This window comes from Sylvia atricapilla, chromosome 25 (assembly GCF_009819655.1).
Source record: "Sylvia atricapilla isolate bSylAtr1 chromosome 25, bSylAtr1.pri, whole genome shotgun sequence".
NCBI lineage: Eukaryota > Metazoa > Chordata > Aves > Passeriformes > Sylviidae > Sylvia > Sylvia atricapilla.
This window is the reverse complement of record NC_089164.1, coordinates 6,690,906-6,715,445: the sequence shown is the minus strand read 5'-3', so window position 1 is coordinate 6,715,445 and position 24,540 is coordinate 6,690,906. Positions and strand designations below refer to the sequence as shown.

The 24,540-nt window shown below is 51.4% G+C and overlaps 1 pseudogene; it reads right to left on the bottom strand.

Annotated features, from left to right (window-relative positions):
* Positions 1-4,993: 4,993 nt before the first annotated feature.
* LOC136371479 (serine/threonine-protein kinase pim-1-like) overlaps positions 4,994-24,540 on the bottom strand; it is a 31,219-nt pseudogene continuing 11,672 nt past the window's right edge.

The window sequence follows — 24,540 nt, the reverse complement described above, 5'->3', positions numbered from 1 at the left end:
GTATGGAGAACATCTGGGGATGAGTTCTCCATCAGGACAGGTTCCCATCTCCGTCATTTCTTCAACTTGCCCCTTCAACTGCCTCTTGTCTGTTCAATCAATCCTGCAGCGGTGGATAGTCTGGTACATGAAGAACCCAGCAGTCCTAAATCACTGCATTTTTCACAGTCACAGACAAAGCATTTCACATCACAGTATCATCAAATCCCATAAAAATTGCCAATTTCATCCCTTCCTCCTTTATTCCTTCTATGCAATCTCACAAAGTTTACCACTGACATTAGAGTCCTGGCCAGTGCTTTTCTGGAGGGTATTTAGTGGTCCATCCCTGAGCAGCCAAAGGTGGCAAATCAGTATTGTCAGCATTATTTCACATTATTATTTCAGATATAAAGATATAGATATAGAAAGAAACATAGATTTAGATATGGATATAGTGTAATGGGAGGCTGGTGAGCTGGAGACAGACACACAACACAGGATCTTCTTGAGTTCTGACCAACAGCCACCATTTATTTTTCCAAGCTCCCTTTTAGGGTGGGTTTGAATTTCCCAGGCTTGGAAAGCCAACTGGTTGGGAATCTCTGCCCCACCCAGATCTCTGGGCAGTGCTGTGTCTGCATCCAGGGCTTGGATGGGCTTGGCTGAGCTCTTTGTTCCCCCAGGGACTTCTAGAACAAGCCAGGTCAGCCAAATTGGGTCTGGTATGGTCAGACTCATCATGTCCAGCTGTAAACCAGCTGGACCTTGCTACATCTCCTGCCTTTGCTGTTATTAAAATGCAAATTGTTTTCTGTTCTCCCATTTGCAAGGGCCCTTTTGCAGACAGGGGAACAGGAGACAGCATGGGGTTTAATTGGAAGGAGGTTTGGACAAACTTAATCCTCCTCAGCCAGTGAGTGTGTCCCATGTTACCACTGGGGTTGCAGCACTCCCTCCCAGGAGCTGTCAGGCAAGATCACAATCTTCCCGGCTGGCATGTTACAGGTTAACTGCTGATGGCTCCAAATTACAACTTAACACTAAACAAGAAAACATTCAACTTTTAAAACTCTGAGAAAAACCAATTAACAGAAAAGCAATTTGTAAACAGAAAGAAGAACCACTCTGTAAACAGAAAAACCAGTTTGTAAACAAATAGAATCCTGAAATGAAGGGTCACTCTAAGAGTCCCAGGTCTCCATGAGGTCGGTGAACAAGCTGTTTCCAGCACTGTTCCACACACGGCTCCGCACCGGCTGTGGAGGGGCCACCAGGAGAATGCTGCTGGTGGTCTTGGACAGGACCTAAGGTAGGACGGACACATCTGGCAGGTACCCAAAGCATTCCAGTGTCCTTGCAAGGCACTTTGCAAGGCTGTACTGTTAGCAAAACACCATTCAAATTGCTCTTGGGTCACAAAGACAAGTGTTGAAGCATCTGTAGCATTCAATTGTAAACACCTGTGACAACATTTGATCATTAACAGTGCAATTAGTTCAAAGACGATGGGTGCCATCTTTTTTGGTTGATGAGGTGGAAGCACTCATTCTAGAATGTGCCAAGGACCAGGCCAGTGTGTATCCCACTGTCCAATAACACCAGGAGGATGAAAATTACCAAGGAGAATAAACACAGTGATCCACACCTCTGGGCATATCCGGTGGGCTCGTCTGTCTGTGATGGTTTGCTCTACTGTTTCAAGAGCAGCTTATGCCTCTGGCGTTAATTTTCTGGGGGAAGTTAATTCAGAGTCACCCTTTAGGAGGTCAAATAAGCGTACTAATTGAGAGTCAGTCAGTCCTAGGTAAGGTCTGACCCAGCTGACGGTACCCAAGAGTTTTTGTGCATTGTTCAGAGTCAGAATTTTGGTTGAAAATGGAATTATTTGTGGCTGTATAGTCTGGTTCTTTAGTTTGAGTTCCAAATATTTCCAGGGTGGTTGCTGCTGCCCTTTCTCTGGTGCTACACGCAGCCCAACTGTTTTGAATGCTTGCACCAGGCTTGGTTGAATCACCGAGAGTTCTTTTCTGGTTTGGGTTGCAATCAAAATGTCATCCATGCCATGGTAACAGCATGCCCCTGGAAACTGTTCTCTCACTGATGAGAGTACCTGAGCAACACACCACTGACACACTGTGGGGCTGTTTCCCACGCCTTGGGGAAGTACTTTCCATTGATGACCTTGCACTGCTGCAGCGTTATTAATAGAAGGCACGGTCAAGGCAAACTTTTGGGTATCATCTGGGTGTGATGGAATAGTGAAAAAACAGCCCCTTAAGCCCACAGTCAGGATGTCCCAGGAGGCAGGGAGTATTGTAGGAGATGGCACACCAGGCTGCAACGTGCCCGTTCTCTCCATCGCGGAACAGGTCGTTCTCAGGTCATGGAGTAACCTCCACCTACCAGATTTCTTTTTAATACAAATACTGGGGTTTCCAAGTATTTTTAGGGTATCTAAATTTCTCCTTTTTAGGGACCACTGTGCTACCCACACAGGCCGGGTAGTGAGCCATTTTAGAGCCAGTGTGGGATACTTTATGCCCTCTAATACAGTGGCCCCTGTCAAAAATCCATTCCCAACTCAGCCCACACCAGAGCCAGAGAACTCCAGGGAACGGCTTCCCATCTGGGAATTTCAGATAGGACTGATTCCTCACCTTTAGATTTAAAAAGTGTCATTTTGTGGTGACCTGGTCAAACTATGCCAATGTTGTTTTACCAGTGGGCAGGGTCAGCACCAAAGACACCAACACCACCTGAAGGAATCAGTGAAGTTTACTACAGTTCACAGCAGCAAAGGAGCACCAAAGGAGCAGCTCAGCAATGCAGCCAATCATCACTACCAAAGACTGCCTGCAGTGATTAAGATCCATCACCAGTTCCCCTCAGACGTTCCCACCCCCCAGATGCACACATCAGCTGGGGAAAGCTGTCACAGCCAAGGACTGCAGAGCTGCTCCCGGACACTGCGAATTCCTGCAGCTGCCTCCAGCCACAGGTGAGGCTCCAACCTGGCTCGGAGAGGGCCCAGCTCTGAGAGTGCTGAAGAAACAAACTGACAGCAGCACTTCTGGTGCAGGAACATCTGGTTTCATCCTCCTCTTGTGTTTCTCCCAAAGCCTGGCCAGGGCCAAGGAGGAACCAGGGCAGTTGCCTTTGACCATACAGCCCCAAAAGAGGCCAGATGTCAGATTTCATGGCCTGGTCTGGCTTCTAAATACAGAAAGGTCAATACATGTTTCACTAAGGAGTGGATACATCTACTAAACACTAATGATCACGCATATTTTGTTCAGGAGCAGATACAAAGATAACCTTGGGTTGGAAGGCTCATCCAGAGGTCACCTTTGGCTCAGGGCTGTTGTCCAGGCCTCAGTCAGGCCTCTTGTCCAGGCCTTGGCACTTCAGGGTTTAGTGGTGGGCTTGGCACTGCTGGCTTAACACTGGGACTTGATGAGCTCACAGGTCTTTCCCCACAGAAAGGATTCTCTATTCTCTGTTTGGATACACTCAGGTCCATGTTAGCAGAATGACTTTGGTGAAAAAGTGGGGCAGCACAGCCAGCAGGGAGCCTGCCAATCTCTTCCAGCCCTGTCTGCTCAGAGTTCGCACCTTGCAGCTTCAGGTGGACAAAGGCAGCTGCTTCCACTCCCTCTGTGTGTCCCCGTGTTCAGCAGTGCTGCTCCATCAGTCTGTGCCCAGCAACGGGGAAAAGCCTCAGCCCTGCAGGGCCAGGAGCTGCCGGGCTCTGCCGGAGCAGCTCAGCCGGCGGGAAGGGAGCTGCTCCACACGGGAACCAGAGCAAAGGACAGGCCTTTCCTAGCACAGGTTTTCTATTGGAAAGAAAAAAGAAAACACAGAAGAAAAGGTCAAAGATAGAAACAAAACCCCAGTGTGTAGTGAAAAATACTTTATAACTTTGGATAAAGAGATAACTGATCTTTTCAAAATGAGATCTCAGTTATTTGCTTTGTAAATGTGCTGATGGCACGGATCCATCCTACTGACCTCAGCAGCCTTTTAAAAAAGATTTTGTGGTTTGTTTGCAGTATTATTTTAAATTGTGGTTGAAGAAAAAGGAAATTGCTTTGTGCCCCGCCAGCTCGAAGCAGGACTGGGAATCTAAACTTTGCCAAACCCCAAATCCTTTAGAAGATGACCTTCTTTCTCACCCTGTGAATGAACTGCATGTTCCCTCTGAAATAGTCAGGGGTTTCTTAAAGATGGCAAGTCCCACTTACAGCTTTTTGCTCTGGCTGGGAAGTGCAGAAGGGCAATTCTTCATCCACCAGCTCCAGATTCCACTGCCTTAGGAACACCATCCCTTCGCCAGGTTTTGCTCACTCGTGGCACTTCTGGAGGAGGAAGAAAGGGCAATTGCACAATTCCAGCCAAAAAGGAATGAAGAGTGGGACAGACAAAACATCCTGTGGAGATCCTGGCATTCAGCTGGCACTGTGGAGTGCTTGGGTTCTTCCAGTTGGATGTGGATCCCTAACTGCAATCTCTTGGCCTACAGGAGAGTCTCACTCATCTGCAAAAGCAGAAAGTTCGCTCGGTGTGCTCAGAACAGGCTCGTCTGATGCAAAGCTGTCAGAGCAATGTGAGAGCACTGCGAGCCCAGCTGTGCCTGGGGCTGAGCCCAGCCGTGGCAGAGCCCAGAGCAGCCTCAGCATCCACAGAGCCCGGCTGGAAGGAGAGAAACCAGAAACTGTCCGTCAGCTGAAGGCTCCTGTCCCCTTGTCCCAACTGCCTGCAGCGCCCAGGCCATGCTGGCCATGCTCAGAGCTGGGCCCAAAGCTGCCCATCACTGCTGCCTTTGGGGGCAGAGCAGGAGGGCAGGACATGTGCCCAGCCTGCAGCCAGCCACGGCACATCCAGCCCTCAGCAGCTGCCCAGAGTCAAAACGCAGCTTGACAGCCGAGTGAAGAATTTGTTGTGTCTGCCTCAGCAAAGGCCGTGCCATGCCCAGATCTGGGACCGTCCCCCTGGCTGTGGACCCACCTGCAAATTGGGCAGGGAGCGTGTCTGAAGAAGGTGCCAGAATCCAAGTCGATCATCTTCAGCTGCCGGTGGCCAGGTTGAGGAAGAGATTGTCGTCCTTGAGGTTGTCCTTGGTGTCTCCAGCAGCAGCCCCACCTGATACAGCTTCTCCAGGGGCTCCTCCTTCCCTGGGGGCCAGACCAGGCTGTCAGTGTTCTGCCCAGGGCCCCAGCCATCAATGAATCAGGACAAACAAAACTAGGCTGGATGGTGGCCAGCAGTGCTTGCTGGACCAGGTCTCCAGCTCAGCTCCAGCACGGATGTTCCCATCTGGTGATCCCTGATCAGAGGTACAGGCAGGGCAAAAACAGTCTGGTTTTCTTTAGCACTGATTACCATGAGATGTGTGGAGCTGTTACCTGCCAGGTTTTTGGATCAAATTGTGCACATGGACCTCTCCCATCTTCTAGGGCAGATGAACACCCTGCAGCCAAGGATCATCGAAGAAGTCTTCTAAGGATGGCCTGTCCAAGGGTTGCATGAACAAACACCTCTTAATAACATCCTGGCACTCTGAAGAGGGAAACCAGAAACCACCAGTCAGTTGGAGAAGGATCCCGGACACTTTGCCCCCCCATTCCCGTGCCCAGGCCATGCTGGGTGTGCCCAGAGCTGTGCCTAAACTTCCCCATGGATCCTCTGTTTGGAGGAGAGCAGGAGAGCGGGACATGTGCCACCACCTCAGCAGCTGCCAGAGCAGAGAGCTCCTGAGCCTGCTGCTGTCTCCCAGCACAGGTATTTCCCTGTGCCCAGAGATGAGGACCCACCTTGAGAGAGCCATCGTAGGAACAAGATCCGCCCCCAGATGATCTGCTGGCCCCTCCTGAACGGGTGCTTCCCCATGACCAGGTGGTACAGCAGGAGGCCCAGGGATCAGATCGTTGCTGCCTCGCCGTGGTAGCGCTGGTGGTGGATCCACTCTGGTGGGCTGTAGGACAGGGTTCCTGTGGAACACAGATGGAGTTCATCAGGGGATGCTGCTACTCCTAGAGCCTCGCCCCAGCATCCCTGGGCATGTGGGGGCTGGCCCCCTCCCACCCCCACCCAAAAGCGTCTTGGCTCTAGAAATAATGCTGTTCCTAGCAGCGAGAGGGGGAAGCCCCGGTGCTACAGCAGCCAGGCTGGGCCATGAGATGCCCAGGAACATCCTCTGAGAAGGCTCACCTGCAAATTGGGTGTAGGCTGTGTCTTGGAGGAAGGCGCCACAGCCAAAGTCGATCAGTTTGAGCTGCCCGGTGGCCAGGTCGAGCAGGATGTTCTCGGGCTTGATGTCGCGGTGCAGGACCCCGCAGCTGGTGCAGTGCCGCACGGCCTCCAGCACCTGGCGGAACAGCCCCCGCGCCTCCTCCTCCGGCAGGAACCTCCGCTCCGCCAGGAAAGCCGAGAGGTCCTAGCACCACTCTGGACGCTCCAGCACCAACAGGAAGCTGCTGGGGAGCTCAACCCACTCCAGGAGCTGAATGACAGCCGCACAGCCGCAGGACACCTTGTCCAGCAGCACGATTTCCAGGGGCGCACGGGCGCCGTTGGGCTGCGGGAGGACCACGATGCCGTCAGTGGGGCTGAGGCCGTGCTAGGGCTCCGAGACCCGTCGCCCAGCCCCGGATGCTCTGGGCCTCCCGCTCGCCCCCCGCCCGCTCTCCCTGCAGGGCTCCCGCCGGCTCTTCCCCTGCCGGGCCCCGGCCTCTCCCGCTGGCCCCGCTCACTCACCAGCTCGCCCCAGTGCCGGATGCGATCCCGGGGCACGCATTTGATGGCCACCTGCGAGCAAAGGGCAGCGGCGGGCTGAGCTGGCCGCCCGCCCCGCCGCGCCCCGATCTCCACCGCCTCCTCCTCCGCCCGCCGCCGGCCCCGCCGCTCACCGGGGCGCCGTCCGAGAGCCGCGTCCCCGAGTAGACGGTGCCGAAACCTCCGCGGCCCAGCAGCGAACCCAGGCGGTAGCGGTCCTGCAGGGCCTCCCGCGCCTTCCCTGTGGGCGACACGCGGCCCTCGGCGCTCGGCCCGGGGCCAGACACGGCTCCTGAGCGGCCGCCGAGCGCCCCGGGCCGGGCATCCCCACCCGCCCCGGGTCCCCGCGGCTCGGGGCCGGCCGCTGCGCTGCCGAGCGGCGGAGCTCGGGCCGGGGAAGCCGCAGCGGAGGCGGCGGGAGCGGCCGCGCCGTGTGTTTCCTCCGCGGGGCCCGGGATGGGCCGGGGCCGGGGTCGGGGTCGGGGTCGGGCTCGGGACAGGCGCAACCAAAGGGCGGCGATGCCGCCCCAGCCCCAGGCACTGATTCTCGCTCCTCTCCGCTTCAATGCCCAGAGCCTTTCTGCAACCTTCCCCCTGGAGCTGCTGCTTCCCTGCAGCCCCGGCCGTGGACAGCAGCAGAACCTGGTGTGTCCTGAGCAGCAGGGTCATCTCAGGGCCCTGTGGGGAGCAGGGGCTGGGGCAGCAGGACAAGCCAGCCCGGCCAACCAGGGCACGCTCAGCTGGGGAAAGGGATGTCCAGGGAGAAGAGCAAGGGAGCGTTTCTGCGCCTGCAGGGAGGAATGCAGAGGAAGCTGCTGCTGCAGGCACCAGCTCTGGCCAGGCCCCTCTCTCCCCTGCCCAGGGCTGCTGTGCTGGCCTGGGGAGAGGGGCTGGCACTGGGTGGGCAGAGGCAGCCTGTGCTGGAGCCAGGAGTTTTGCACTGTCCCTGAGCTCCATTTCCCCTGCCCTGGGGAGCTCCAGCCCTGGGGCTGCTGTGGAGGCTGACCTCCCTCTCTGCCCCTCAGCAGCTGCTGAGCCCTTCAAGGGGGGCCAGGGCTGTGGGGGGAGTGCCCGCAGTGCTGGAGCACCCCAGAGCAGGCACTTCCATGGGGCTCACCCAGAATGGGCTGCTGGGCTGGGCTGGGCTGAGCTGGGCTATGTTATAAACGGGCCAGGAGACCTGCTCCTTTGAAAAGCCTTTATTAGTCAGCTCTTTCAAGGGGGAACTCGAGGGGTCGCCTGCGCCGCCGCTGCTCCTGTCGCCGCCCTCGCTCCTGTCGCCGCTGAGGATCAGGTGTCAGTCGGACCTTCTGTTCTCGCCGCAGCAGAGTCGGGGGTTCCGGTCTCGCGGGAATCCCCGGCAACCCAACTCGGCTCGTGTGGTCTAGGGGCGTCACTTCTTCCCAGTCCCTTTGTGGTTATGGCGAGGCGGCAGAAGCAGAATTCAGTCCTTAGGTAGCTGAGAGTCTTCTCGGTGTTGTAGTGTCTCCCTTTTATCTGGATTTTGTGCTGGGTCCCGGCTTTTGGGTCCACTTGCCGGCAACTGCACTTCGGTTTGGAGCGATGCACCATGGAAGTCCTTGGATTTTCCTATTAGGCGGGGCCAGCAGTTTGAGGAGCTGGTGGGGAATGGAGACAGCCTAGCCCGACGGAAGGGGAAGGGAACCCGGGGTTTTAGAGGGGGTATACAACTTGGAATAAGGTTTTGAGGGTACAAATTTTGGTACAAACAGCATAACTTTCTTAACAGACAGGTTACAACTGGCATAACATTTTAAACAGCATAACTTTCTTAACAAATGACAGACTGTGTCAAAAAAGGGAATTTCTTATATTTCATTCATTTCAGCCCCCCCTCTATTTCTTTGATCGGGCCTTTGCCCGCATCAATTGGCAGTTTTTGATTCATGGGAATATCTTTTATTTAGTTTTTTTTTTTTTTTTTTTTAGTTTGAGGTTCTAACTAAAGTACAACTATTCTCTTATAGGGCACTTTCCAGTTAGGCGCTGCTTAAATGTTGCAGCATTTACTGCTTTATATCAAAACACGTGGGATTTACATGAGTGTGAACTCTTATAAGGGACTGCAGGTTCTCCCCGTCATAGATGGGATGGTGTGTAGTTCTCCAAGAGTCCAGTATGAACCATTGTCTCGATCTCACCTGGTCTTGCCTCTTGGGTTGGGGAAGGTATTTAGCTGGCCTTATGGAGTTCCTTTCAGTGTATTCCCACTTCTTTTTCAGTTTTTGATTAGCCCTTCTGTGGTGTGCCCTATGAGAGATCTGTAATGATATTATCACAACTTTTTTAAAACAGCTTAACACTTCATGATATTTTAGAACAACTTACAGAGAACATTTTTAAATGACAGTTTTTGATAACAACTTGGAAAGATTTTGAACAACGGGTTTTTTGTTGGGGTTTGTTTGTTTGTTTGTTTCTAATTGGGCTTTGGTTGTCTTTTGAAGGTTATTTTAAGTGTGTCTGGGTCTATTTGGAGGGAGTCTTTGCTGGGGTATCAGAGTCACTGGGAAGTGGCAATGATTTTTTTATTCGGGATAGTTGTGTATGGTGAAGCCCCTATGTCTGACCTTGGTCGAACTCAGATTTTCAAGAGTGCTAGGGGCAAACATTTTAGCCAATTCATTCCAGTTTTTGTTATTAATTTAGTTAATACATTTTTGAAGGTTTTATTTATTCTCTCAATTCTTCTTGAGCTTTGAGGATGCCAGGGTGTATGTAACTGCCATTTCATTTCTAAGGCTTTAACAATATCATGCAGGACTTGTGCTACGAAGTGGGGGCCTCTGTCTGAAACGATGTTATTTATCAGTCTATATCGGGGGATGATGTGTTCTAGTAGTATCTTTATTACTACTTGTGCTGTTTCCCTTTTTGTAGGGAAGGCTTCCACCCAATGCATTAAGTGATCAACTATAACCAAAAGATGCTTATGTCCTTGTACTGGAGGCATTTCTGTGAAGTCTATTTGTATGCTTTGAAAGGGTCTTAATGCTATTTGTCTTCCTCCTGGTGTGGGCTTTTTCATTACTTTTTGATATACTTTTTGACAAATTAGGCATCCTTCAGTAACTGCTTTGGCCAGGTTATAGATTCCAACACATAGGTGTTCTCTCAGGAAATGATCACACAACCCTTGGGTGCCCCAGTGGGTTAAGCTGTGGATTTCTGCCAGCATTTTTCGAGCTATTGCTTTATTTAGGAATTTTCTTCCATCTGGGGTCAGCCATTCCCCCCGCTTCCCATGGTGTAAACCTAACTTTTTTATTTCTCTTAATTCATTTTCATCATATATGGGTTCACTAACTTTGTTAGCTGGTACATCATTTAAAGTAAGAATTTTTATTGGTTCTCCCAGCCTTTGAGCAGCTAGTTTGGCTGCTTGATCAGCTACTTGGTTGTCCTTTCCTTCAAATGTGTCCTTTTTTTGATGTCCCTTGACATGTACAATTGCTATTTCTTGGGGCTTCATAAGAGATTCTAATACCAATTTAATTAATTCTTTATGTATCAGATTTTTCCCCTTTGAATTTAGGTAGCCTCTTTCTTCCCAGATTTTTCCAAATGTGTGTACTATTCCAGATGCATATCTCGAGTCTGTGTAGATTGTACCTCGGTCTTGTTCTAATAAATCTAATCCCCTCTTGAGGGCATAGACTTCACAACACTGGGCAGACCAATGGGGGGGCAGTTTTTCTTTTTCTATAACTTTTAAATTGTCCCTTTCTGTACCTTCGACTATTGCATAGCCTGATATTCTCTTTCCCTCTGTCACCCTAGATGATCCATCAATAAATAGCACCCTCCCACATGGTAGAGGTGTATCTTCAAGATCTTCCCTTACTTTTGTTTGTAAATCTATGATTTCCAGGCAATTGTGCTCTAAGTTTGGTGTGGGTTCCCCTGAGAGGAACTGGGAAGGATTTAGACTTTTTGATGTGATTAGCTCCAAATCACTGGTGCCGGTTAAAATCACTTCATATTTTAAAATTCTAGAGTCAGTCAGCCATTGTTGAGCCCTTTGGCTCAACACTGTCCTGAGATCATGGGGTGCGTGTGCAATGATTTTTCCCTGCAGTGTCAGTTTTTGTGCTTCCTCTACAAGAACAGCTGTGACTGCTACAGCCTGGAGGCAAGCCGGCCACTCTCTTGCAACTGGATCCAAAGGTTTGGAAAGATATGCGACAGGCTTTTTGTGTCCTCCCCATTCTTGGGTTAATACTCCATAAGCTATTCCCCCTTCAGAGTTAATGAATAGGTCAAACTTTTTCTTAAGGTCTGGGAGACTCAGGACAGGGGCTGAAGACAATTTTGTCTTTAGGTCTTTCAATTGTTCTTCATCCTTATCTGTCCATTTTACAGGTTCAGGTTGGACTAACTTCTCATAGAGAAATTTAACACTTTGGGAATATTTTTCTATCCATAGCTTGCAATAACCAAATAGTCCTAATAATTTTCTTATATCTCTTATTGTGGTTGGAGCTGGGATTGAGAGTATACCTGAGATTCTCTCAGGGCTTAATTTCTTACACCCTTCCCCGATGAGGTGTCCGAGGCATGTGACCTGTGATTCTACAAACTGTAATTTGTTCTTTGACACTTTGAGGCCTTTTTCCCTTAGAAAATTTCAGAGATTAATACTGGCTTTTTTCACTTCATCTTTCTCTCTCCCCGATATTAGGAGGTCATCTACATACTGCAGGATTTGTACATTATTTTTAGGGATAAACTGCCTTAGTAACTCTTCTAGGGCTTGCCCGAAAAGGTTTGGGCTTTCAGTGAACCCTTGAGGAAGACGAGTCCATCTTAGTTGCTGCTTTCTCTTACTTTCAGGGCACTCCCATTCGAAAGCAAACCAATCTCGGCTTCCTTCTGCCAAAGGACAGGCCCAAAAAGCATCTTTTAGATCTACTACAGTAAACCAGGAATGTTCTCTAGGGATCCTGCTCAGGAGTGTGTAGGGGTTTTGTACCACCGGGTGCCTGGTAATTGTTTTTTTGTTTACTTCTCTTAGGTCTTGCACTAATCTAAACTTATTTTCTGCCTTTTTTACAGCCAGAATAGGGGTGTTGTGGGGTGACATACAAGGTTCTAATATTCCTTCTGTGAGTAGATGGGTTATAATTGGGGTTAGTCCTTTTTTCCCTTCCAGAGAAATAGGATATTGCCTGACCCTTATAGGAGGCGTATTTTCTTGCATTTTTATTTCTATAGGTGGGATATCTAAATATCCATATTTTCCCTCCTCGGCCCAGACTTCTGGCTTGACTTCTCCTAAGTCTCTAACAGTCAGCCTCATGATTTGTAGCACTATTCTTCCTTTTCTAGGAAGAATCCTTACTCCTAACTGAACTTGCAGGTTCTTTCCCAGCAGGTTACTGTCTACTTTGGGTAGATATATCGAATTAGTGACACATCTTTTGGAATTTTCTTTAATTTCTACATTTTTTATAACTGAAGCCTTGAAGGCTCCCCTTCTGCTCCTAGGACTTCCACATGTCTTTCTTCTAATCGCAATTTTAACTGGAAGTCGGTTAATACATGATTTATCTGCACCAGTATTCACTAAAAACTCAAACTCTTCATGTTGGGGACCTACTTCAAAATTTACTATGGGCCCTTCTTGATGTTTCATGGGGTCCCCTAACGCATAGAGCCCATGACACCCCCAATCCTCCTTGACCTCCTTCCTCAATAATTTTTCTAATGCCTCTTGTTCCCTCATGACAGTCTCATCAAATGACATTTTTTTGCAATGTTTCCTAAAGTGTCCTATTTCTCCACAATAATAACAGGCTCGGGTCTCTCCTGGTCTCTGAAGAGTATCCCAAGGTGGTGGGTTCCTTTCTCTTACCTTTCCTGGTAAAGATTTTGTGTTTCTTTCACTCTTAGTATCCTTTCTGAGATCCTTTACACTTTCCCTGGCCACGGCTACCATAATCCTGGTTTTTGCCTTTGTTTTTTCTTCTTCTCTCCTAAGGTATACTCTTAGGGCTTCCCTTAATAATTCATTTATTTCTCGGTCTTGCCAGTCTTTCATCTTTTCAAGTTTTCTTTTGATATCTGGCCAGGATTTTGTGACAAACTGTAACTTTAATAATATCTGTCCCTCTGGGCTATCTGGATCCAAATTAGAATATTGCTGGAAATTCCATCTGAGCCTGCTCAGCCAGGCTGCTGGGGTTTCATCTTTCTCTTGCGTCCTGTTAAAAGCTAATTTGGTGTTGCTACTCCGAGGAACTGATTCTTTAATACCTCTTATCATTAGGTTTCTATAATCTTCCATATTTCTCCTCTCTTCTCCTCTGTTTGGGTCCCACCCTGGGTCAGCTATTGGCAACTTCTGGTCACCGGGGGGGCCCATTCGGTTTTCTCTTTCTCAGATGCGCATTCCTGCTGCCCTAACCAGCCGAACCTCGTCTGGATTGAATAGTATATTTAAGATGGAGTTTAGTTCTCCCCATGTATAAATATTTGGGCCCAAAAACTGGTCAATCTGGTTGGCAATTCTCACTGGGTTTTCAACTAGATTCCCCAGCTCTTTCTTAAAACTTCTGACTTCCGACGCTGTTAAAGGTGTATTGACAAATCCTATTCCTCCAACTGCCCCACCCAATGGGACCTCCTTTAGGGGAAAGAGTTTGGTTTTTGACCTGGTGTTACTGTAAGGGTAACTTTCTGGGTTTTTTATTGCCTGACAAGATGCATTGTTAGGTGCCAGACCTAACTCCCAGCTGTGAGGGGGTGCAGGGATTGTGGATGGTGAAGGAGAGGAGGTTAGACCAGTGTTAGGGAATGGCAGAGGGTAAGAGGGGTTATAAATTGGAGGGGGGTAAGCTGGGGAAGGAACAGGGATTACAGTTTGGGAAGGTATGATTTTTAGGTGAGGTTGGAGGATTACTTCGGGATAAACTGTAGGAGGAGGCAAATGTTCTAAGGGGTCCCAATTACGCCTAGCTTCTTTTTGGTTCTTCTGCTTTTCATTCCTTTGTTTCCCTTGCTGTAACTTACATATTTTTGTTGTTTTATTTTTGACTACTTGTTTTTGCCAACAGATAACATAGAGTATCTGTTCAATACTTGAATCTCCTCGAGATTTCAAGTATTGAGTTAATTGTGAACACATCCAGGGGTCTCTAGTTCCACACCATGGCCATTTTGCAGGTAAATTTAGGTTAGGCCAAGCTTCTATGCAATAATGGATCATCTTGATTCTGTCTAAGCTTTTAGTGGCCTCATCAACCTCCCATAGTTCTAACATTTGTCCTAGTGGACTGTCTGGTGGAATATTTCTTATCTTTTTCTCTCTTTTCTCCTCAACTGGCTCCACTCTACTTATGTACGCCTATGCCCCCGGAGACGCCTCAGTCTCTCTCAGTTCACTCACTTCCTGCTTTGGGGGGTCCGAGCTGCCGCCCCCACCCCCTCATTCACTCCACACTCGCCACTCCCGCCACTGGTTGTTCTTACCAATGTTCCTCAGTGGCGTCCCACGAGGCTGGCGAGCGTTGTCCTCTGGTCCGGGATGTCCAGCTGTCCAGGAGGTTCGAGGTCGGGCTGCGCCTTCCCGTCCTCGTCCTCTTCTGGGCGTGGCTTAGATCCCGGCGAGCCCCCAAATTGTTATAAACGGGCCAGGAGACCTGCTCCTTTGAAAAGCCTTTATTAGTCAGCTCTTTCAAGGGGGAACTCGAGGGGTCGTCTGCGCCGCCGCTGCTCCTGTCGCCGCCCTCGCTCCTGTCACCGCTGAGGATCAGGTGTCAGTCGGACCTTCTGCTCTCGCCGCAGCAGAGTCGGGGGTTCCGGTCTCGCGGGAATCCCCGGCAACCCAACTTGGCTCGTGTGGTCTAGGGGCGTCACTTCTTCCCAGTCTCTTTGTGGTTATGGCGAGGCGGCAGAAGCAGAATTCAGTCCTTAGGTAGCTGAGAGTCTTCTCGGTGTTGTAGTGTCTCCCTTTTATCTGGACTTTGTGCTGGGTCCCGGCTTTTGGGTCCACTTGCCGGCAACTGCACTTCGGTTTGGAGCGATGCACCATGGAAGTCCTTGGATTTTCCTATTAGGCGGGGCCAGCAGTTTGAGGAGCTGGTGGGGAATGGAGACAGCCTAGCCCGACGGAAGGGGAAGGGAACCCGGGGTTTTAGAGGGGTATACAACTTGGAATAAGGTTTTGAGGGTACAAATTTTGGTACAAACAGCATAACTTTCTTAACAGACAGGTTACAACTGGCATAACATTTTAAACAGCATAACTTTCTTAACAAATGACAGACTGTGTCAAAAAAGGGAATTTCTTATATTTCATTCATTTCAGGCTAGAGTGGGAAGTGCCCAGAAGATAAAACCCACCCATGTCAGCTCAGCTGTGGGACTCTGCAATGCATGGACATGTTCCAGCAGGTGTGTGGAGCTGTGCCAGTCCCCTGGAAGGGATCTCAGACAGGCAGGTGCAGCGCTGAGGAGGTTGGTCTGTGCCTTGGTGGCATGGCCAGTGTCAGAGGATGCCCCAGGGCTTTGACCATCCCTCCAGCCTCTTCCATCAGGCACTGGCATACCTGGGTACTCCCCCCAGTTTGTGGGTCTATTTGTTCTGTGATCATCTCCTTCCTGCCGATTTCAGCACTGGTGTAGGGGCAGCATCAGCCCTGCCCAGGCTCCCTCCTCACCCAGCCCTTGGCAGACCCCAGGGCAGGACTCTCTGTGAACCCTGGCATGGGATGTGGGTGTTGGAACTGGACACTGAGGTCTGGTGTGGACACTCTGGTGGGGAACATTTGCCGACCCAAAACACACCCTGTGCTGTGCTGTGTCTGATGAGGGGGATGTGGGGCCTGTGCTGGGCAGGGGGGCTGTGCTGCCTTAGGGACAAATGACAGGGATGAGCCACAACACAATGACCAGGAGGTGCAAGTGAGGACAAGCCACGGAGGGAGAATTCAGAAATCTGACCTGAGCATGTGTTCATGTGTTTAGGAAAGCCAAAGCTAAGCTGGAGCTAATGGAGGCTGCAGGCAACATCCAGAGCAAAGTTAATTCAGTTGCTGGGTTTGCAGGAAACGGCTGCAAAGGAGCATGTCAATCTGCTGCTAAATGAGGGCAGGAGGGGCAAATCTGGGATCATGTAATGGCCTGGGTTGGAATCCTAAAGATCATCCAGTTCCAATCTCCTGCCATGGACAGGGACACCTTCCACTGCACCAGATTGCTCCATGCCATCTGGCCTTGAACACCTCCAGAGGTGGGGAGTCTGCAGCCTCTCAGGATAACCTGTGCCAGGGCCTCACCACCCTGACTGGGAAAAATTTCTTCCCAATATCCCATCTAAACCTGCCCTCCTTCTCCTCATGGCCATTCCCCCTTGTCCCGTTTGTCCAAAGTCCCTGTCCAGCTCTCTCCAAGCCCCTTTGGTGCTGGAATGGGCTCCAATGTGTCCCTGGAGCCTTCTCACTCTCAGGCTGAACAGCTCCAGCTCTCTCAGCCTGGCTCCAGAGCAGAGGTGTTCCAGCCCTGCAAATGTCCATTGTGACACTGCAGGGCTCCCTGTAACCAAAGGTGGTGCATTGTCACACTGTGGAACCAGAGTGGTCACCCTGTGACCCTGGGGTGCCCCATGGAAACAAGGGGCCATTGTGACACAGCGGAGCCCCAAGGAACCAAGGACATCACCGTGACACTGTGAAAACAAGGAGAGCATTGTGACACGTGGCATCTCACAGAAACAAACACCCATGGTGATACTGCAGATCCCCTGGAACCAAGGAGACCATTGTGACACTTTGAGGCCTCAAGGAACAAGGGAACAATTTGAACACTGCAGAACCAAGAGACCACTGTACCACTGAGGGGCCTCATGGAACCAAGGGTCCTTTGTGATACTGAGGAACCAAGGGGCCATTGTGACACTTTGGGCCCCCATAGAACCAGTGGGACATTGTGACACTTCACGGCCTCCTGGAACCAAGGAGAGCAGTGTGGTACTGGAAGGGCTCATGGAATCAAGGAACCCTTGTGACACAGGGGAGACCAATGGAACCAAGTGGTCCATTGTGACACTGAGGGGCCTCAAGGAACCAAGGGGCCATCGTGAGACTTCAGGGCCTCGTAAAAACAGGGGGATCCTTGTGGCACTGTGGGGTCTTGTATAACCAAGGGCCAGCATGGCACTGCAGGGCCTCACGGAGCCACGGGCATTTTAAAACTGCAGAGGCAAACAAAGCCCACTGTGGGGCATGATTGAACTGATGAGAATAGGGTGACACAGTGAGACCGTATGGAAACAAGGATCCATTGGGACACTTTGGGGTCTCATGTATCCAGGAGTCCAATTGTGACACTGCAGAGCCAAGGAGATCATTATGACACTACAGGGTCTCATGGAATCAAGGGACCATTGTGGCCCTTCGGGGCCCCATGGAAGCGAGAGCCCAGAGTAAAAATAAAAGAAACTGCTTATCACCAAGGGAGCAGGAAGAAGCATCATTCTTTTTTCAGTCAGATGCACAAGGGCGAATAGCTCCTCCCAAAGGTGTACATGCTGAATACAGGAAAGTTCCTGCTTACAGACTGTATTTTACAGAGATATTCAGTGATTGTCACAGAATAAACTTATATATGAAAATCACTTCCCTGAAATCATTACATATTTTTCTCTCCTTCACAAATGTGTTCTTCTCTACTGGGGATCTCTTTGCTGGTCCCTTGTGGTTGGTGCTGCCAGGGTCACACCTGATTGCCCAGTGAACTTTTAAATGTTGATACAACTGGAGCTGGTCACTTTCCAATTCTCCTTCTTACACAATGGACATTGTGCAGTTCCATGGGCCAGTGGGTTTTGAAGAACAAACCTTGTGTGTGCTCACCAGGTGGAGATGGTTTTACAACTGGTGACATCCCCCCTTTGAGGCTTGTAAAGGCTTCTCTCCAAGCCTTCCAGAGCCTGACACTGGTGTCTGCTGGAATTCAGTCTCCCTCCCCATCCTGCAGCAGCCCTGCCTTTCCCTCTCCAGCCTTGGTCTCCAGCCCAGCCATGGAGGCTCTTTTACCTCTTGACTTTTCCTGCAGCCCCCAAGGGCAGCTGAGCTCTGCCCTTCCCACAGTCAGCCCTGCCCAGCGCAGGCAATGCCCAGCAGTTCCTGCTCTGTGCCTGGCCTTGCTGTCAGCCCTGGCAGCGGCTGCGTGGCCCCTTTGTGCCGCGCTGGCCCAGCCATGGTGCCACAGCCCCTGTGCCGGCCCAGGGCAGGACAGGAGCATTGCGGGCTGGGAACGGCCCCTGTGCCGTGGGGCCACAGCAGCCTTGGGGCTCTGTGCCCCATGGCCTCCCTGCTGGGCAGCCTCTGCCAGCTCCTGCACAGCCCGTGGGCCCTGTGGGCCTGCACAGACAGCCCTGCCCCGGGCTCTGCCGGGCTCTGGGCCAGCAGAGAGACCGGGCAGGGCTGGCCATGGCCGGGAACAGGCCCTGAGCCCCGCAGGAGGATGGAGCTGGGCCACAGCCAAGGGCCCCGCAGAGCTGGGCTGGGCAGCCGGGGCTGCCAACGCCTGGGGACAGAGGCTGCCACTGGGGACAAATGTCCTGGGCCCCCTCCCTGCTGTGCCCATGCCACCAAGGGCACAGAGCAGCCTCCTCTCTGGGCCACTTGCCTGTTTTCAATGCCTTCCACAGGCGCTGGCCCTGCCCCACACGGCCGGGGCTGAGTCCTGCCCCTGCACGCTGCCACAGGCCGAGATGGACACTGATGGTTTCTGTGCCAGGCTCTCTGAGCCCAGCCCAGCTCCCTGCCAGCTCTGCCAGCTGCCCTGAGCTCTGTGCAGCACCAAGGGCCTCTCCCCAGCCCAGCCCAGCCGGCTCTGGCCCCACAGCTCTGCTCAGGGCAGGCTGCTCTGGGCAGGGGCCCCACGGCCTCAGCCCCTGGCAAGGGCACAGCAGCAGCTGCAGCATGGGGAAGGTGCTGGGCCAAGGGAAAAGGAGGCTCCCTGTGTGCCCTGTTCTCCTCTCCAGGAGATCCTGAGAGCTCTGCAGCCCCTGCTGCCATCCCACCTGCCCAGGCCAGCACAACAGCCCCGGCCTTGTGGCCCTCAGCAGCTGTTCCTGCTCCAGGCCCAGGGCCTGTCCCAGAGCTGGGGCAGCCACAAAGCTGTGCCCATTTCTGTTCATGGCTGCCCTGATGAAGACAGATCCTCAGATACTTGCACATTGCTGTTGAATTTTCCTTTTCCAAAGGCCTCTTCTTTCTTGAGCTCCACAGTTGAGAAATTCATTGACAAAGGCTCATAAACATTTGTTCAAACACCCAGAGAAGACAAGCCCCTGGGAAAAACTCCAGTCTTCAATTCTTCTGTAGTTAATTAGACAAATTTCAGAAGTGTATTCAAAATCAATATACTATTTTGAAACAATGAAGAGCTAATACCTTTGTCCTGTTTAGTTTCTTTTCCTGTTTATAATTTGATATCAGCAATTCGCAGTTGATATTGATCCCCAGCACCTCCTGGTGCACTCTGAATAGGTCTGAAAATCAAGACCGTTCATGGTTGACAATCAATCAGACTTTGTCCCTGTCCCCACCCCACCATTTCCCTCATCCAGCCCCTGGCACTCAAAGCAGCCTTGTGCAAATCTCAGCCTCTTCCACTCCAGGCTGCACCTGCATCATTCAGCTCCTTGGCACCAACTCCCACCTGCTTTACTTGGAAAAGGAGCTGCCTGAGACACAGAGGGATGTTCATTTATTGTACGCAAACAAAATCAAGGGACGGCACAGCTCCATAACAAGCAAAAGTCATCCCTCTGCTGCATATTAGGTCCACTTTCCACATCAGACCATCTCAGACCAATGTTAAATATGTTCTGTGCCCAGCACAGATCCCAAGATACCCCAAACCCTCCGTGCCCAAATGTGTCCAGATTTTCCCTTTGCACATATGAGTCACATGCTGTAGTAAGGAACTCTCTCCAAGCCCACAGGAGGAAAAGAGAGGAAATGGATGAATGGATGTGCAGAGCTACAGCTGCACTAATCCCAATATTCTGGGCTAACAAAAAATTAATCCAGCACCCTCTGCAGCATCTGTTGCCTGGGTCAAATCTGGCTGGATGGCCAGGCCCAAGGAGCACTGGGGAATGGAGTCACATCCAGGGGTGTCCCCAGGGCTCAGGATTGGGGCCAGGTCTATTAAATCTCTTGATGGGTGATGTGAATGAGGTGATCAATAGCACTTTAAGCTAGTTCCCAGTGACCCCAAGCTGGGTGGGAGTGTGGCTGTGCTGGAGGGCAGGAAGCTCTGCTGAGGGATCTGGACAGGCTGGAGCCACAGGCCCAGGACAGTTGGATGAGGTTCAGCAAGGCCAAGGGCCAGGTCCTGCCCTGGGCTCCCAACCACCCCAAATCCCTGGCTGTGCCCTGTCCCTGATCCCCACAGCCTGTCTGTTCCCTTCATCCCTGCATTGCCAGAGACTTTCTGGGACAAGGCAGCTCTGCTGTGGGTATGGAGGGAGGTCCAAGTGGGCACCACAACTCATCATGTTTGTGTCCTCTGGGGATCAGGAACTATGGGCATCCGAGGCACAGAAAATGTCTCTTCATTGACAAGAAATAAAAATGGAAATATGAGACAATTTAAGAAACATGGAAAGTCTTCCCTCAGCAATGTGAGACATCCCAGCAACATCTGACATGTCCGCCATTCACAAGGGATTTCTGTACAAAACCAATTTTAGACTAAGATGGATCTGTGATAGATATAAACACAGTTAAATTTTTTCTATTGGGATGTCCTGTGTGAAGTGGGGATAAAACAGTCCGACCAATTCCAGATTTGCAAAGCTGTCAGTGGTGGATGGAGAAGGGGGTCAGGCTGCTTTTGGTGGTGAGGAAATGCTGAAACCAACCTGACTCATTTCATCTCCTCCTGTCCTGGCTGAAGCTCCCCTCCTTCCCCTTCCACCCACTGTCTTTTGTCTCCCACCAGGCCCCCGATGAAGAGCCTGGCTCTGTGTTCTCCGTCACCTCCTGGGTGGCACTGCCGGCTGTGATCAGGAGCCCCTCAACCTTCCCTGCTCGGGGCTGGACAAGCCCAGCTCCCTCAGCCTCTCCTCACAGCCCAAGGCCCCCAGCTCCCCCTTGGAGCCCTTCCCTAACCCTGCTGCAGCTGCCAGACATCTTTCCTGCCCTGGGCAACCTAACCCAGGCCACTGTGACCTGGATAATCCACGTCCTTGATGTCCTGGTCACACAGCCCAGCCCCTTGTCCCCGTGTCAGGCTCTGGGGGTTGATTTGTGGAACATCCTTTGGGAGGCTGTGGCTTCAGGGGCACCAGGGGGTACCAGGGGGACAGGAGACCCTTTTGGGCATGAAGAGCATTGGACTTCTCAGAGGAAAACTGTGAGGGGGGCTGGGGCAGAGTGACCAAGCCAGTGACCTCACACAGCCTGCCATGATGTCACACAGTCCCCTGTGATGTCACAGCCTGCTCTGTGACATCATAACCTGCCCTGTGATGTCAGACCTCTGCCCTGTGATGTTGCAGCTGGCTCTGTGATGTCACAGAGATGGCCCATGATGCTGTAGCTGCTTGCTGATCTAACGTAACTCACTCTGGGATGCCATAGCCCACTCTGTGACCTCATGTTACCAGATGAGAAATGGTCTACGCCTGGTGAGCTAGCACAATGCTTGTTTTCCGGAATTCCTGGCCCATGGAAACCACACAATTCCCATTGTGTAAGGAGGGGAACTGGGACTTCAGGAGCCTCAGTGTACTGCCCACTCACATCCAGGCCAACCAGAACATTGGGGTGTGTGACCAGCAGGGACCACCAGAGAGACCCCCAGGACAGAAGAGTGCAAGAATTCAAAGTCAGAATTCAACTCCAATGTTTCTTGAAATTTTAATGGGTCCCACTGAGAGACATGGCTGAGAAAGTGACCCCAGGTTCCAGTGTGAGCAGAACACTGCAAGAACTGATGACAGGTTGGGGCAAACAAGGCAAAGGTCTCTATGATGCTCAGCAAACCTGGATGTGTTTCAGGAATGCCAAGGGCCAAGGCCTGAGCTCCAGCCCCTGCCAAGACACATCCTGTCCCTTCCTCCTTGCTCAGGGCTCTTCCCAGGCCACTGGGATGTGGGGATGTGCAATGCCAAGGGCATCACCATGGGGCGGCCCCTGCCAGGCTGCTGAGCAGAGACAAGGAGGCAAAGAGGCCCCAGGGCTGCCAGGGTCACTTGTCTCCTGCTCACGGCTCAGGCCCAGGGCCAGCAGCCATGGCCAAAGTGCTGCAGGAGTTGGCTGTGTCAGGGCCTTGCAGCTGCTGCCCATCCCTGTGCCCTGTGCAGCCCAGGCTGTCCTACGGTGTCCATGCCCTGTGCCTCTGTCCCTGCAGGCTGTCCCACCTGGCTGGGCCCTTCCTTTGCTGACAGCTCTGCGTCCTGCCTGGCTCTGCCTGGCCACACAGAGCCTTGGGCTTGATATCCATTCAATTCAATTCAATTTTTCAATTCAATTCAACCATGTCTGGTTCATTCAATTTTTACCATGCCTGTGAAATTTTGGGAGACAAACAAGTCATACAAGGCTTGCTTTCCCATGGGGTCCTTGTAAAAGAAGAAGAAGACATATGGCTCAAAGGAGAAGTGAAAGAAAAAAAAAGGAGTGAGTCTGGGATTTTGGGGCTGGTTTATGGAAATGGGTAAATTGTAATAACACATTTAGCTACTCTATGTAAGCAATAACTTGTAGAAAAATGTGTTCACATACAGTTAGAAATTACAAATTATGTGTATTTTAGGATCGGAATTAGGAGGGAATTTACCAGAAGTATTGATGTATATATTAGCATATGGTATATAAGTATAGCCTGAAATGTATTCTATGTACATCAGGAGGGAGAAAAATCCCTCTCCGTACCCTGACTGGAGGAGAGAGATGATCCGATCCCTACCCCAATGGGTTTTGCATATGCTTTATCAGAACCTCAGTTATACTTAGTCACTGCCAAATATATTTCATGTCAATTAAAATGCTGCTAAAATTTAACTGTGTTGCCTTTTGAATTGGACATATGGGAATTCATTTATAATACATAGAGAGCCAAAATCTGGCAATTTCCTGGTGCTGGCACTGGCACCACCACCGCCCAGATGTGGTAACTGGCCAGTTCCAGGAGTTCAGATCCAGCAAATTGCCAGTGTCTGCAGTGCCCAGGTGTGGCCTTTGCCAGCACCGGTAGCAGCCAGATGTGACAATTTCCTGCTGCTGGGCCACTGAGGGTCTGGCTGGGCAGGAAAGGTGAGCCTGAGGCAGGAGATTTCCTTGTGGCTGCAGCAAAGCCTGGGCACGCCAAGACCTTCCTGACACTGTGCCCTCGGTCTGGAGGGGTGGTGCCACAGGAGCTGAGCCTAAATTTCTTCTCCCAGGCAGCTTCAGAGCATGGACTAGGGAGAAGGCAGAGTTGACTATCAGCTTTGTGTAGCCCTCCAGAAGAATGCTGTGTGTGAAGCAGCCTGGGAGCAGGCTTGATGTGCCAGGGGTGGCCAGTTGGGAGCCCTTTTCTCTGTTGTGGGCTGAGGCACTGGGCCTTGTCCTTTGCAAGGGCCCTGGAGCTGCCGGCCAAGGGATCTTTTCCACTGGGATGGGAAAAGTGCTGCTGCAAGGCTGTCCTCTAGCCGCTTTTGCTGCACATGTGCCTGAGACATGCTGATTGCTTGCAGGCTCAGGTGCTGTGTGTGTGCAGGTGAAACTACTGAGGGAGGGAGGGAGCAGCTCTGCTGGGGGCGGAGTGTTTTTTTCTTGGGGGGTTTTGTTTGTGTTTTTAATAACCTCTCCTTGTCAGCTCTGGGTGGAGCTGTGTAAGTGTATGTGAACTTGCCTGTGGCACTGTGGAGGTGGCCAAGGGGACCTTCCCTGAGCTGTGTGCAGAGAAATCCCCAGGGGCGCAGGGCATGGCTGGACATGGTTTAGTGCTGGGCTTGACACTGCTGGGTGAACAGCTGGACTGGATGTGCTCAGAGGTCTTTTCCAAAAGAAAGAATTCTGTAATTCCAAGATTTCCATCTGCTGTATTCAGTTGGGTCCACGTTAGCAGTATTGCTTTGCTCAAAAGTTTCCTCTTGGTCAGCTCTTGTGGCCTAAGGCTTCAGGTCCTTCAGCTCCTGGTGCTCAGCTGCTCACACTGAAGACGACTCAGAGAGAAGAATACTGTTCATCCAGTTCCTTCTGGGACACTGAGAGGGGAGGGTGTGAAAACAGGAGCATGGTTTGGTGTGGCCTCCTCTCTGCCCTTCACGCCTTTCAGGCTTTGAACCAGCCCAGAGCTTTCTCCAAGAGTGCCATGAAGCAGCTGTTCCTGCTCCCAGGTCTGGCTCTTTCCAGTCTCTCACCTTGCCTGGTTTGGTTCCTCTTGCTGTGCCCTCTGTTCCCCTGGGGCTCGGTGGCTGCTGCCCAGGACTGTGGAACTGGCACAGCTCCAGTGGTCGAGACCCTCCTTTCCCTGCCCTTGAAGCTGCCTGCTCACAGCAGCCTTTTCCATCTGGAGGCTCCATGTGGAGAGGGAGTCCCAAACTCTCTTCCTTGCACAGCCTCCAGGCACTGTGCCTGCAAACACATGGTTTGAGGTCTGCAAACGAATTCTGCAACTCTTGACTGGAGCAGGGTGTCACCAGTGCAGAACTCCAGTTCAGTCCAAAGCAAACAGTTTACCTGGTACCTGATTACCGATGCTGGTCTCTGCTTGATATTTTCTTCAGGGCATACAGACAAAAGTAAACATAGAAGGGTC